Raw genomic sequence first — 15,229 nt, forward strand, 5'->3', positions numbered from 1 at the left:
TTAGGACATGCCAACATGAAGTTGATAAAGAATATATCAACTAAAGACCATGTCCGAGGTATACCAAAACTAAACTATCATAAAGATCATACTTGTGAAGCTTGCGAAGTTGGTAAACAAATTCGAGCTTCTCACAAAGCAAAGTTTATGGTATCTACCTTGAGACCTCTCGAGCTACTACGTATGGATCTTATTGGTCCGGTTCCAATACAAAGTCTCGGAGGTTGCTCATATACGTTGGTAGTTGTGGATGATTATTCACGATTCACATGGACTGAATTTCTCAAAGCCAAAAGTGATGCTTTTGAATCCTTCTCAACTTTATGTAAAAGGATTCAAAATCAACAAAATAAAACCATAGTCTATATAAGGACTGATCATGGTAAAGAATTTGAGAATTCAAGTTTCACCAAGTTTTGTGATGAACATGGCATTGCACATAATTTTTCCGCTCCATACACTCCTCAATCCAACGGAGTAGTTGAACGGAAAAATAGAACACTCCAAGAAATGGCTAGCACAATGCTAAATGAATATCGTCGACCTAAATAATTTTGGGCCGAGGCTATGTCAACCGCTTGCCATATTCTTAATTGGGTTTTGCTACGACCTATAAAACAAAAGACTCCTTACGAGCTATATTTTGGAAAAATCCGAAACTAAGCTACTCTCGAGTATTCGGAAGCAAGTGCTTCATATTAAATTCAAAAGGGACCTTACGAAGTTTGATCCTAAATCAAACGAAGGTATATTTCTCGGATACTCGAACAATAGTAAAGTTTACCGAGTGTTTAACCTCAAATCGCTTGTGGTGGAAGAATCTATGAATGTTGCTTTTGATGAAAGTAAACCACTGGCAAAATATAAAGATCTTGTTGACCAAGAAAATATTGAACAAGATGATATTGAAAAGGTTATTCGACAATTCAAAAATATGGATCTCGGGACTCCCGTACATAAAAATCCATTAGAATTGGACGAAAAGGAAGATGAACTTCCTCAAGCAATTCCCACTATAAAAAGTCATCCATTAGATAATGTGCTTGGAGACTTAAGGAAGGGAGTTCAAATGCGGTCACAAGTTCAAAACGTTGTGAATCATCTTAGTTTTCTATCTTAAATAGAACCTAAGACCGCGAAAGAGGCTTTATTAGACGAGGATTGGATTTCTGCTATGCAAGACGAATTGCTCCAATTTACTCGTAGTAAAGTTTGAGAACTTGTCCCTAAGCCTCATGATTCTTCCATAATTGGTACAAAATGGGTATTTCGAAATAAATTAGGTGAGAATGGAACGGTAGTTTGAAACAAAGCAAGATTAGTTATACAAAGATATACCCAAATGGAAGGAATAGACTTTGATGAAACATATGCACCGGTAGCAAGAATTGAATCAATTCGAATGCTATTGGTTTATGCTTGTCATAAAAATTTCAAAGTCTATCAAATGGATGTGAAATCTTCATTCTTAAACGGGATTTTGGAAGAAGAAGTATATGTGAAACAACCTCCCGGGTTTGAAGATGCAACACATCCCGATTATGTCTATAAATTATATAAAGCTCTATATGGCTTAAAACAAGCCCCAAGAGCATGGTATGAAAGATTGAGCAAGTTCCTACTAAATAATAAATTTAAGATGGGAACGGCCGATAAAACCTTATTTACGAGGCAAGAAAAAGATGATATATTGATCGTACAAATATACGTAGATGACATCATATTTGGCTCAACAAATGATGCACTATGTAAAGAATTCTCTGAAAATATGAGTAAAAAATTCAAGATGAGTATGATGGGAGAATTAAACTTCTTTTTGGGATTGAAAATAAGGCAATTTGATGAAGGCATCCATATCTCTCAATCCAAGTATTGTAAAGAGATGTTGAAAAAATTCGAAATGGATAATGCCAAACCCATCTCTACTCCTATGTCTACATCTGATAAATTAACGGAAGATCCGAAAGGAGTTCCCGTAGACATAAAGAAATATCGAGGAATGATCGGTAGCTTGCTTTATATAACTGCAAGTCATCCCGATATTCAATATAATGTTTGTAAGTGTGGTAGGTTTCAAGTAGCACCAAAAGAATCTCATTTATCCACGGTAAAAAGGATATTGAGATATCTTAAAGGAACCACTGATGTTGGTATTTGGTATTCAAAAGGAATACCATTTGACTTAGTATGTTTTTCTGATTCGGACTATGTCGGGCATTTAGTCGACAGGAAAAATACTAGTGGTACTTGTCAGTTTCTCGGTGGATGTTTAGTTTCTTGGTTTTCAAAGAAACAAAATTCCGTATACATCTCAACAACCGAGGCTGAATATATAGGAGTTGCAAAGTGTTGTGCTCAAATACTGTGGATGAAGCAAACATTAGCTGACTATAATATAAAATTTGATGTGATCTCAATCTTATGTGATAATACGAGTGCTATTGATCTTAGCAAATATCCCGTATTACATTCTAGATCTAAACATATAGATGTGAGACATCATTTTTTACGTGATCATGTCAATAAAGGCAATATGAAAATGACTCATATTGATACTGAGATCAACCTCGCTGACATATTCACAAAACCATTAAATTCTGAAAGATTCACTAAACTCCGCTTGGATTTAGGGAAATATTGGAGTTTGTGAAATAATGGTTTATATAAAGATCAGTTGAAGATTATAAAGAAATCTCAACGATAAGGATATTCTCCCGATCAAGTTATTAAGTTTATATTAAACTCAGATTTGTCAATAAAGAAATTTATTGATCGGGTTAAGATAACTAAAATAGCCTAGATTAACCGGGAAAATAAACTTAATCGAGTGAATATTTATTATTCCATGAGATTTATAAATATTTAGAAGTCTTTTCCATATAAACTGATTGTTATTTTCAGTTATTTATATATATATATATATTGTTCTTAAATATATATATATTTAGCCTCATATATTTTCCTACAGATATATCTATAAATATATGTTATTTTAGTATATATATATTTCTATGATATTTATATATATATCAATTTTTTAAAAAAATATATAAGGATAAATATATAATAATCCAGCTATATTAATAATTTTTCAAATATATTTTCTGGATTTTTTAATTCGGCCCAAATCAAATAAATCCGGCCTAAATATTTTTTAAAGTTTATTTTTTAAACAGCCCAGTTTTTGTTAAAAGGCCCAGCCAATTTAATAAAAAAAATCCAAATTCTATCTAATCTCAACCGTCCATTCCTAACCCTAATTAATCTTGTTCGTTTATTCCATAAAATATAAAAACGAAACACAGTTTTGTACAGTGCAAACTCTCGGTTCATTTTGTAACCCTAATCTCTAAACTCTCTCGTCTCTCTTCTTCACTCCGCCTCTTTCGAAGAACCCTAAATCGATTTCTTCATTTTTCTCTTCAATTCTCGATGAAATTCATCAGATACTATAATTATATTGCATTAGTCGTAGTTAGGAACATACGAGTAATAAATAATCTTGATTGGGTTGGTAAAATCAAATTGATTTTCGGTGATAAAATTCGACGATTTATATATAAATAGAATGAGAATCATCAAATCAAACATTATATTAGTTGAGCCCTATAGTTTTATGCTCATATTCTTTTGATTTGACAAACCCTGACATTTTTTTGAGTCTAAATGGCAGGAAAAGACTAGCTATTGGAATATCCACTCGGAAAAGAAGAGACGACGGATGCATGCGACGAAAAAATGAGAATCAGAAGTTGACTCAGTCCGCGACTGAGTCAACCAGGTAAGTCCTATGAGTTAGGCCAGACTATAGGCTCAGGTGAGAAGTTTGTATTTATTTCAGTCTTATTTGATTGAATTTGTGGTTAAGGGAACTTGACTGAAGTTGAATCAAACATTATCTGATTAAATCGTATCTTAATTGTGATATGAATGTTCTGTGATATGTTTTGATGAAGTTATGATTTGATTCTACTCTGTGTTTGATCAAATTAAAAGTATAAAGTTTGGATTATTGATGTAGAGGTTGTGACTGTTGGATTTGTGATTATCTGTTGGATTGATGATTATTTATTGGTTATAAAGTTCAGTCAAGAAATTTTGTTGATTAATCTGGATTATATCTCAATGGTTGCTTAAAGTGATAATTTCATAATCACCTGGTTAATTTAAGAACAATTTTTCTCAGTATTTGAAGCTTAATTGGATTATAAATATGAGTGTAAATTGTAAGCTTGATAAGTTAATTTGTTAATGAATATGCTTGGTTGAAGTTAAAATCTGTGAAATTGCTTGTTTAAAATAAGATCTCTGAAAATTTGCTTGGTCACTTATGGAGTTTTGGTATAAGTTTCACTAATAACAAATTGTTGGTTGATATACTAATTAACCTAAGTCCAAGAGAGTCAGTGTCCTAGTTGATTTGACTTTAAGTCCCTTGATAACTCTGTGTACTTCATGAATTCTTATTTATATAATGATGAAGTTACCTAGGTGTGATGTTGTTGGATTGAAATTTTAACACAACTATTTGTATTTGTGATCTAATTATCTGATTGAGCTTTGCAAAACAATAATCATATGTATCTGTGCTCTGATTACCTGATTAATCTTTGCAGAACTAGAAGTATATGTGCTTGTGATCTGTGTGTTATTAAAGTATATTACTTGATTTATTGACACAACTAATGTACATTACTTTTCAATAGTACTTCAACTGTGATCTGTCTGGTTGATTAATCACAGTTCTGTCTTAACAGTTCACTACTAGTACTTTGCTTTAAAAAGAAAACAAACTCTTGCTTTCATTCTCTGTCAAGTACAAAATGTATAATCAATATTAAAACTTGAACCTAGTCTATTATCTCTTTAAGTGATAAAGTCTGTGTGAACTGGAACCTGAACCTGCTAACACTTGATCCTTTTGTTTACTTGGTTAAACTGAACTATTTACATGATAATTATAATTTTCCTTGATCATACTGTTTAGCATTGGTCTGTTCAAAATCTACCTAATTGATCTAAGATTACAGAGACATTAATTAAGAAATAAGTCTATATAAGTGTGTGTCCTAATGTATTTGCAAGATGTCCTGATTATTGTCTTAAGCTGAATACATTGAATCTGGATAAGAAATGTCTTGTTGACTCCAATCTCTATTTTTCTATTTGAAAGGTGTACTAAGTCTGTGCATCATGTTTGCTTGAATATATATAATCTGTGAACTTGTAGTGCAACACTGTTTACTATTTTGTGTTTATTTTTGTTTGAGCAGTTATAAGAAATCAGATAAGGTATAATTAAGACTGGTTTGTATAATCTCAGATTAACAAAGATCAATAATTCACTCATACACCAGCACTCACAGTAAGGCCTGACAGGGGAGCCTTGAGCATCCCTGTATCTGGATCACTATTGTGATTAATGGCCACTTAGAAAAATTAGGTGACATTTTATTTTTTAACTTACTGCATTTAAAGTGTTATATCTAATATAAATTATCTAAGTATTGTATTTCCTTGAATGCTAGTTGAATTAAATGAAAACTGATTGTGTATGCCCTGTTCTGTGTTTAATGTGCATAACATTCTCTTGGTTGCATCTCATTAATAACATAGTTTCTTGAGAAATAATTGTAACAGATTTTATAAAATTTGCATTAAAAATCAGTTCTTCTTTCAAATTCACTTCACACACAGCACATACTTAAATGCTCATGCATTGAAAGTACAGTCCCTGTGTAATAGAGTAAGCTATGATATCAATTTTATGTGACACAGTTTCTAAAACTTATACTTATGTACTATGTTGTTTTCTAAAGTAGACACAAAGACAAAGAATTAATACATTCTTTATTCTCTGCTGTAATAGTTTATGAATCTGTGTATATGTGTTGCATTACATCATTCTCTCATATGCGTAATCATAGTATCTATTCATAAAAGACTTGGATTTTTGTAACACAGCCATGCATGCATTAAATGTTTTTCACTGTTCATGAACAGTAAACAATTTCTAAAAATCTTAATTTTTAAAAACTTTTCTCTTTGCATCTGTGTTAAAAGGTTATATATATATATATATATGCATATCTTGTATGATGCATTCACACACACACTAGATAGTTGTATAAACCCAAATGCTAACCCTTTTTACCCTAAACCCAGACCACTGATTGAAAACCCATATCTTCTTGAAGATATGGAGAAAAATCAGTTTCATCACCACAAAACCTCTGCTTTCAAAAATGTTCAATCTTCATATCCTAAACACTATCACAAAAGACATTTTCCACCTAAACAACTCAGAAAGGGATACAAAAATCATACCATTCCTTTCTACCAAAGCAGAAAATTTCAGAACCCTCATTCCCCTAACCCTAGACCTCCTAAACCTTTGCAAGCCAAAGTTTACTCCAGAAAGGCCAATCTAAGACAAAATCTGAACTGCTAGTATAAGAGTCAGTAATGTTTTTCAGATTCAGTCTTATTGTACTATGCCATATCTAGTATTTTGTGGTACTTAACAACTTCTGATTTATACTTAACAGAAATATTTACAAAATCAGTAATCAATTTTTAACCATTATGCAGAACTTTCATGATTAAACTAAATTGATATATAAATCTGCTGAATTAAAACTGACAGATTACCAAAGGGTGGTCCTTGTACTATATCTAATTAACATGCAGGAAAAATGTCCCTACGTGAACTCTAGAAGCAAAGAATGGCAAGGTTAAGTCCTTTGAATCCATCAAGAACCTTTCAGAAGCATACAAAGGACACAACTTGACTTCCCAAGCAACCTGTCAAAGTCCATAAGGTAAAACATGTATATATATTCTCAACTTCTGCTCCTTTTACTTCACATACACACACTAGATTAATGTATGGTATTTCAGTCTCAAACCAATTCAACTGTGGAAATTGACTGTGTAAAATTATTAAGTATCAATCATGTGGATTTATATGTATTATTTTTGGTTGTTTTAGAAATGTGATTTTTCCTTAGAATGTATTAGATCTCCAAATTATGTAGTATGTTACTCAGACCTAGAATAGACATAGATTGTATTAGTGTTAGAATTTGTAACATGACAATCGCCAGCAAAGTCGATTTGACCAAATAGTATGTATTAGATCTCAGACTTTGTAACATAAACATTGATTGTATTAGTGACAGTCTTTGTAAATTGTGATTGAAAATTATTTATTCTAGATTGTAAAACACTAAGGCCTTGTTCTTCTAAATCAAGTTAAATTCCAGACTGAAAAAAAAATTGGCTTTATACACAATCTTTCTAAATTGCATGCATAATAAGAAATCTGCACAAACTGTAATGTACATGCTAAAAATGACTGATCATTGATATAAGTATAGTTCAAACAGACGGCTAAATATGCAAGTCTACTTATGACAACTGTTTTGACTACAATCTTTGGTAATAAATAAAATTGAAAAGGGACTCACTACTGATAGATATATTCAGTATTCAAGATTAAATCAAACCATGCATGCATAACCATTTTTCATTTTGATTTGCTAAGATGCATCAACTATATCTCAAAAGTATTGCATTAACTGTTTTCTTTCATTACATGCAAAAACAGATTAAGAATACCATGCATACAGTCTTGAATTCATTCTTACATGATCAATATACATGCACTTGACTCAATCTATGATCAAAATGCCATGTTTTCTAAAGCTGATGCTTTTATATAAAACTCTTCCTCTGCAATATATACTCTTTTTGGCATGTACCAAACAAAAGGGAAAGAGAAATTAGACAGAAATTAGACCCCTAATGTTCAATTTGAACAAGTATAAGAGAATTAGACCCCTCATTTTTAATTTGCTATCTTTTTGATATACAAGGATCTTTCTTGTGCTTCAATATATTATTGTATGATACATCTCACAAGGTATTTTGTAGGACCTCAAGAAAGAGATTAAATCTCTAAGTTATTTAAATATCTTATGTGCAAAATGCTTTTCAAAAATTCATGCATACACCAAGGGGAAGCACACATTGTTAATTTTATGTTTGTTTGGAAAATGCCAAAAAGGGGAAGATTGCAAGGATATTTTTTATATATTATTTATTTTGGTATTTGTATGATTAAACATAAAATTAAGTACACGTAGATCCTCTCCATTAGGACATGTATTTAATTGATCCAAATCAAAGTCAAAAAGTCAAACTAGCAAAATCATGTCTTTTAAACAAATAAAAGAGATATTCCATTTTTGTAAAATATCAAAATTATATCTTTATGAAATATATCAATAAGAAAATATGATCAAAGAAGAAACATCAAGATATGATATTTCTTAGATCTGTGTTGCAATAGAGATATGGCAACAAGCTCGAATAAGGAATATATCAGAAGTATTCTTTAGAGATCTCGTGCTATATTAAAATTATTTAACTATTCGCTCCAAAATATATCTATGCATATATCAAAAGAGTTTTTATTCAAATTATTCATGGTTGGAATATAAATATCCAGTTCTGCAAATCATTTATGTATACTTACAGTAATTTTCTCCCGGTTAATAAAATCAGCATTTCTCGGAAAAAATTATTCAAAAATACTAAAACACATTTCCTATCATCCAAATATATTTTATATATTAGGAAATATATTTTAAGTACTTATCCAAGTCAAAACTTTGTTCAAAAGATCCATCTCCTTTATTTCAAGACCAATGATATTTTTACTCGGAAGAAAGGCTGACAGAACATATTTATTTTTAGATAAAATACTTTCACATGTTAGAATGACTTGAAATTTGGTATGGATCATTTAAATGGTATTTTCTAAGTATGGTAAATATTTCGTAGCATTCAGAGAATTTTTGTCTGGCCAAAAAAATCGAGGTAGTTGGTCCCACAGTTGACCACATTTGACCTAGCTACCATTGACTACAGTTGACCAAACCTAGCTATCATATTTTTTATGGTATGTATTTAGGATTTTTTAAGGTGGTCATAATTAATGGTGTTTAATCCTTAATTAAAGTGATTAAATAATAATTAAAAGAAAAGGAATATATATATATTCAAATATCTCAGCTGAGATTTTGAATCCATAAAGTTGTTTGTCTTATATGGCTATGCCAAAGAAACACAACCTACTTGCCAAGTCATTAATCCTAGTGACATACACCATCCACCATCCATTTTTCTCAAATCTCCACCATTCAATCCACCCAACTTCTCCTATAAATAAACCCCCACCCCAACCCATTTTCTTCAAGCTAAAGAGCCACAAAGTTGCTGGAATTTTTTCAATAAGCGCTTCTCTTCATCTCTTTCAAATTCTATACACACACTTCTTCTCAAAAACCTTCTCTCTCTTCTATATACTTACATATATACAAGGTTTTTGAAACCCAAGCTTAGCTTCACCCAACCAAGCTTTATCCCACCGATTGAGCTCATCCACTACCACTTTCCAGCCTCCCGAAGGGCTGCCCAAGTTCGACCAAAGTGCCAAAATTCGGCCGAACCTCCAACAAATTTTTCCGGTGAACTTTTCCGACAGTTCTTCAAAAGTGGTAAATTTTTGCTTCTCATTTTAGTTCTTTTTATTTGAGCTTTGTACTTAATTTCTCTACTTCATCTTAATCTCTAATACAAGATCTCTTATAAATAAATTTCTCAAGTGAACTAAGATTCGAACTCGGAATTCGAATAAGTACTTGATCTTCACATAAATCATCTCAAAAAGAAGATCTATAAACAAAAGTACTTTATCTCCAAAGGGGAGATTATATTTGACCCAAGTTCACGAGTTAGCCAATTATTTTTATTATTGGATCTTGACTAACATTATTCGTGCACATAAAATATTACAAAGTAAAGTTTTAATCCCTTCTAACATCTCTAGTGTTCCGGGGGATTATAACTCGATCTATAAACACTTCGTAATTTGTCAAATATCAAAACGGATTAAGTTCACGAGTTAGCCAATTACTTGCACTTTATTTAATTGGATCTTGCCTAACACATTTCGTGCACATAATATAACGACTCGTATATTTTATTATTTAAATGTGTAATTATTGAGTAATTAAATAAATAAAATATGTGTATGGGTTCTGTTAGTTTGATATTATCTTGTTATTAATTATGTGAGATCGTTGGTGTTTAAGGATTATTTGTATGATTGTTTGTTGAGATGTATTGCTTCGTTGTTACTTGTAAAAGTGGTTTTAGGACAGATTTATTTTTATAAAAATTTGGATTATCTCTAAAATTGTTTTTTTATGATTTTATAACTACAATATCTATTTTTGGGATTTTATAAAATTTAGAAATCAATATTTTATTGATTATTTATCCTGGAATGATTTTCTGACTATATTTATTAGTAAAATCAGTATTTCATTCCAGAATTTTTCAAAAATTATGAAACTTATATTTATTTAAGTTTGGAATATTCCGAGAATTTTAAAATTATTTTAGAAATTTTTGGGATTAATTTCACCCATGCATCGATTCGTTTAATTGATAAAAGCGGGTTTAAATTGCGTTTCAGAAATTGTTTTAAACTAACAAAATTTATGTTTTTAGTAATTTCAGGATATTTATAATATTCTAAGACTAATTCAGTAATTTTATGAAATTGTTTTAAGCACAATCTAATTCGTCAATTGCGAGTTTCGTGTTAAACCGGGTTGCCAGAAGGTTATATTTATCCTTTTTGGCTACGTGCTCAATTTATATGCAATCTGGGCCACGTGTTGTTTGCTTGTTGGTTTAACGGAAAGGGGGAAATAAAATAAAGTACAGATAAAAACACATAAACACACACACGGGGGATGGGTTATATCCTCTCGCCGGATTTTTTTCTTCCTCGTGTCTGTTGATTCTGGTAAGGCAGCCGTGCGAGTTCCGATTTCACTGTTTCAACCTTGTTTCTCCAGTATGGTGTATGTGTATACAATATATGTGTGTATATATGCCGCCGTTCTCCTTTATTTTCCGGCCGCCTGTTGCCGCCGGTTCGCCGGAGAGGCGACGGTGGGAGTATTATGCCTGAATGTGTGCTTATATGCTTTTATTGGTTTATTCTGTGTATTCATAAATTTTATGTGTACGATTATATTGGTTGGTATCGCTGCTGGTTATACCCTGTCACTGCAATTGTTGTTCGGTTGTTCTCTGTTTCATTTTCCGTTTTCGCGTGTGAGGCGCGTACGACTGTGGTTCCTTTTTTTATATTATTGATTTCTATGCAGGAATGGTTGATTGATTGCATGAAATAAAATTACTGTTTTGTGCGAAATTAATGAATAATCGGCGGAATCGGTCTGGACACCTGAATTATTCGGGCACCGACAGATTTCGCCGCGGTCAGCGATGAACATCAGTGAGCTGACGGTGGACTGTGATGTTTATTCTGAGTCCTAATATTTTAAAATAAATAAATTAATTTTATATTTTTATTCTGAATCGAATTAGTTAATTTGTAAATAATGTAATAAAATGGTTAAAGTGATTGAGATTGGGACTGTAATTGATTGCGGTTGTTGTTGAGTGATTGGGACTATAAATGGTGGTTGTTGGATTAACTGTTTGGATTGATTGATTGAGATTTGATGTCGATTATAGTTCGACGGGTAGTCCGATAAACAAAGGTGACGCTGCCCGATTCCCGGGAAATCGAACTACGGAAATACGGGAGCATATCCGATAATTATCGGAATGTCGAGCGAGTATAAGTAAATACATATACTTATGTTTTATACGAAACCTGATTGTATGTTGTAGTGAAATGCTTTACCAAAACCAATAACCCTAATTTCATACAATGAAGAGTATACGAATTTTCTGAAAATGAACACCGAATCGATTTTTGAGAACGTGAACCGTAACTGATACCTGTATTGCAATAATATATGTGTTACGAGTCGGGTTTTGTTAACGTACGGGTAGATTTCTAGTGAGGATATATCAAGCATAATCGAATGTCTAAGTTAGGGTGTTTCGACCTTGTAGGTTCTAGTCGGAAGGCCTGAGAATCGGCATTGGACGAAAGATAGTTTGGTGGTCAGTCGAAAAGCTCAGTAAGGTTCCAATAAAAGGACTTACGTGTTGAGGTCGAATCCAGAGTGATCTAGTGGATAGACAATAAATCCTGAGCGACAGAGTCGACTCAGAGTCGACCAGTAATAGTTATAAAGCCCTACAAGGCAAGTACTTTTAAACCTTTTTCGAGATATAATGCAAATATTTCTAAATTCTCTCGTGACATATTGTTAAATATTCAAAATAGCTCTATTTTATATTGTAAATACTTTGAATCCTTCAGCCTTGAACCTGAGCAACATCATTTGATCATTGAGCCATAAGCCTTATTCTTTGTGAACCATTTCTTGTTGATTTACCAGATACTAAACCACACAAATATGATACTATTCCACAAATATATATCCATCATATACCAAACACTGGATCAGAATTTTTTAAATATACAAGAACTTTTATACTCAACCATACCTTGTGACATCAAAGAACTAAAACCTTGTAAAAACATTGTTCATCTAATACCCGATTCTCCTTCAGGATGGAGGCCATTTCTTTTATATACTTTTACATACCCTTGTGCTACCCATAAATTTTCACCATGCTCTTATACAAATATTTTATTGTTGTTGATTATGATCCGATTTTATTGAATTATATTGTTTATCATATTGAGCTGCTTTAGAATTGGATAGTTTTCTTTATGTGGACCAGTTTCGTGGTCAGACCAGATTCGTGGTCGAATTAGGCCAATGTGTGCCTTGGATCCAGTACGTAGAGTAGAGCTGTGTGCCTTGCTCGGGGTTAGTGCGTGACTGATCAGCAGCCTAACCTTGGTTTTAAAACTTAAAATGAATATCCAATTCTATTGATTGTTTAACAAGAAACTTGATTCCTCTGAATCATCTTGTTTAATCATTGATTAACCTCAGTTATTGTTATTGTGACTAGCTGAGCTAGTTAGCTCACTCTTGCGAATCTTTTTATGTATTCTACAGTTAAGAAGGACACGGTTGATAGCGAGGTTTCCCAGTTCAATGTGCGAGCTAGGATTCCAGATTGAGTTGGATCGAGCTAGCAGGAGCTTATTACGGTAGTGAGATAATAAGATTGTAAGAATAAGTTCATTATCAGTTGTAAGTTAAATTAGTTGGGATTTGGTACGTTGTAATAAAAGTTAAGCTTGTGGCTTATTTTCATACTTTAACCTGTTGCGATCCGTAGGTATGTAAAGCAGGGTCATTGCAAATAATATCTCATATACAGGTTTATATATTATGTATATGTTGTGGACCCCAAACTTCTGACCCCGATTTGGAGGGCGCCACAGGTTGGTATCAGAGCTACAGGTTATAAGTCACTAAAACAAGCCTAGATTGTCGGGATTGGGTAGAGGGTTAGGATTAGGAATAAGAAGTAGAAAGATAAGTCATCGTGAGGTTGAGTGCGACTGTATAGTAGGTCACCGGCATGATTCGTGTGGCGATTCGAGATCCTGATTTCCAGACAACGGAAATGGCGGATCCTGATTTCCCTGTATCATCTGATCATTTGGAGCCTTCCGGTTGAGGATCGTCATCTTATTCCATATTTGATTTACACTTTGTTCTTCCATCGGTACTAATGGTATTACATTCTGTTATGACATTTGCGCCTCTCTAAGTTATTATACGATATTATATCACCTCTTGATACGAGACTACCTATTCAAGAACCTCCATTTGCTTATTCTTGTTCTTCTATACATTCCACTATGAATGTATCTTTTCAGTTTACTATACACCATCTTCTATACCCTCGGTTTAAAAACCTGTCTTGTGGAACAACAGTATTTACGAGAAGGGATGCGATAGCTACAGTAAATGGTAAGTGCATAAGATATTAATAAAGGTGAGAAGGAGTTTAGAAAGAAGATTCACGTGTTTCGAAGGATAGTTGTTACCAGATTAAATGGAGCCACTAGTGAATAGACCACCCGTGATTAGCTTGTGGGATGGACTAGAGGAATTTTGAAAGAGTTAGAGAGAAAAGTATAGATCTGGAATTTCGTAGAATTAGATGATGGTGCTATGATAAATTTAATATATAAAGTAGTGATGTGACGTGATGTAAACAAACTTTGTTCTATGAAATAGACTTGTTGGCTGTTGGATAGACCTGTTCCACTCAATGACTGTAAAGATGACGATGGGAGTACTACCAGTATGGAAGCTTTGAAATGAAGCTACATGTAACGACAACTGAAGTTTTTGTCAATTAAGGAAGGTAATAGACCCAATGAAAGAGAGGGGATAAATGGAAGTGAATGGACCTTTGTGTGATCGTTTCTTTAACTTGGTATCTTGTTATAGGAAGGACAACAACCAACTCATATAGTAGGGACAACCAGATCTGTGATTTTCAAAATTTTTAAACAAATTTTTGAAAAAGATTTTCCCTTACAAAATTTCTAAAAGCCTTTTTGAATAAAATAAGTTTTAAACCTTGGTTGTCAAGTTACTACTTGAGTTTCTTGTTTGTTAAAAGAGCCAGATTACCTGGAAGGATACTTGTTTCAGACTTAGTATTATTAATTCAGAGGACAAAGTAACCCGCGATTATGAAGAAGTTGATTATTCAGAATTGTAAGGTGCACATATTGTTTGATAAGATTAACAACAAAATCAGCTGTAGTAACTATTCACCCAATTATTAAGATTATCAGAGTTCAAAGAATTCATTGATTTAGAAGGAGCTTGGGCATGACCGAAGAAGATTGGGAAGATTTCCATACTTTTCAAAAAAGAAGAATACTATTAACAAATGGATCGTTATGTTGAATGATTTATTGTTATTCTAAATTAAAAAAGAAGGAACTCGAGGTTATCTGATAAGAACACCATTATGATCGAATTGATAAAATATTATACTTGTAGGCGCGATGTTACAGACGAAAGACTTAATAAGTAAGAATCTACCATAATGCTTAATTTGAGAAGGCATTTCAGCATACCTTCTAAAAGTTGTTATATGATGCAATTAGGATATGATTGAACAAGCTCGAAAGATGAATACAAGCACTAGTACAAAACTGCCATATGCGTCTTCTCATTTGCGTTTGTTATAGGTAGACCAGATGCATAAAGTAGTTTTTTAGTCTGTTTTATAATCCAAAGACGTAAATACAGAAAATATGAATGACTATGCGTCGGTT

The sequence above is a fragment of the Apium graveolens genome, chromosome 5, assembly GCF_009905375.1.
Source record: "Apium graveolens cultivar Ventura chromosome 5, ASM990537v1, whole genome shotgun sequence".
In the NCBI taxonomy this organism is placed as follows: domain Eukaryota; kingdom Viridiplantae; phylum Streptophyta; class Magnoliopsida; order Apiales; family Apiaceae; genus Apium; species Apium graveolens.